The sequence below is a fragment of the Austrofundulus limnaeus genome, unplaced genomic scaffold (genome assembly GCF_001266775.1).
Source record: "Austrofundulus limnaeus strain Quisiro unplaced genomic scaffold, Austrofundulus_limnaeus-1.0 Scaffold83, whole genome shotgun sequence".
NCBI classification, from domain to species: Eukaryota; Metazoa; Chordata; class Actinopteri; order Cyprinodontiformes; family Rivulidae; genus Austrofundulus; species Austrofundulus limnaeus.
The window spans coordinates 768,625-770,574 of record NW_013952485.1 but is presented as its reverse complement, the minus strand read 5'-3'; positions in this window follow the sequence as shown (position 1 = coordinate 770,574).

Sequence of the window (1,950 nt, the reverse complement as noted above, 5' to 3'; positions counted from 1 at the left end):
GGGGTACACCCTGGACAGGTCACAAGTCCATCACAGAGACACACAAATAATCACTCTCTCACTCACACCTAGGGACAATTTAGAGTTATCAGTTAACCTAACAGTCATGTTTTTGGTCTGTTGGAGGAAGCCGGAGTACCCGGAGAAAACCCACACGTGCATGGAGAGAACATGCAAACTCTACCCAGAAAGGTCCCCAGGCCGGGATTTGATCCAACGACTTTCTTTGTGCAAGGCATCAGAAACCAACTGAGCCATGGCACAGTGGCACAGTTGGTTTTATGTAATTATATTATTAGATATTATTTCTAAAMTTAAAGAGATTTTGTAGCTCTTCATGACCAAGTACTTTAGTATAATTCCCCTGCAGTTTGAGACACTGGTGGGCTTTAGCTGAAGTGTTTATAGGGAAACAGTAATGCGGCCATCCCTCTGTGAAGCTGAACCAGTAAGCCCCTCGCTCATCCCCAAACCATATCCAGCACAGTATCTGCTGCGCACTAAACCCATAAAGTCCAGGAATTCTGGCTGGTTGAGCAGAATCAGGGAACAGTTGAACTCCAGAGAGTAGCCAGGATCTGTCCACTTTAAAGCTCCAAATCTTTGCTACAGCTGTCCAAACTCAGCTTTCCTGACTAAACCATCTGCAACATCAGGCKAATTACACGTGAGGTTCTTTCATTAAAGCACTAAATACCAATCTGCACTTTMAAATGGCAGAAGCTTAACACCTAATTAGTGCTGAATTCACACACTTCTGCTGCACAAAGTGCTACCATAAGTGAGCTACATGTTGCTGTGCGTATACTATATATATATATGTGTGTGTGTGAGTCATTTTCCACTGACCTCTGCACAGTTTTTCCCTGACCTTTGCACACAGACATGAGGATTACCATCACTAAGTTCTTTATCCTGCTCTTATATTTGCTGACTGCACTTATGGATCCATGACCAGCTTCTACTGTCATCAGTGTTACGATGATAGTCATTTTTGTCAACTATTTGTTAAAATGCCAGGTAGACTTCCTGGTTTTCTGTTGTCTTCTTACCAAGAAACATAAATCCTACAAGAGTTAGGAGCTTCGTTGCACATTTTGCAGCTTCACAGCAGAGTCATAATTCTGGTTTATCATCATCATGAGGCAGAGATGCTCAATGAATTCATACAAGCAGAGATTAATGTACAAAATTGTGGGGAGTGGATTCCTCCTGTGGAGATCATGCTGCTTTGTTGGGATGAAAATCCCCTTAATGCCTCAACTGATTATTAGTGTTGCTGTTTAGGTGGGAGTGACTCACTGTTTATGGTTTCCATCTGTCAGTTCAAGCCATTTTCCAACATCATGCTGCACGACCAGCTGTTTGCCGGCTCCTTTTGTGTGTGTGTGTGTGTGGGGGGGGGGGGGGGGGTGCTGTCAACTGTCCCACCTAAACCTGAAGGGCCCAACCAGAAGATGAACAGGATGAACTCTGCTTCTGGTTTCAGACACACAATAAACTATATTTAACCCATTGTTCTTTGTTTATGGGGTGGATGAAAATACAAGGAATCTGTATAAAATGTAGATTACTGCTGCAGCTGTTCTGCTTTAAATGACAGGGATTACACCCAGATTATAGGACTTTTCAAATCACTTTCTCCGCCGTCGCAGAAGAATAGAGCAGTAAATTTCATATCTTACAATAAATGTTAAGATAAGAACGAGTGAGGCGCATCAGGACGAAGCAAGGTCCATCCCAGAGAGAGGGAGAGATATGACCTTGGATTTTATGTTTTCATTTCATTCTTGAAGCATAATTTAAAGACAAATCATCTTGATCTTAATTAGACATTTTGTGAAAAGATGTAAGACATGAGAGTTGTAAGTTTTAAAATGCTAAATGCTGGGAGGGGTCTGGATGGGGTGTCTTTTTCAGATGTTGTGCTTCAGGGGGGCGGGGGGGGGG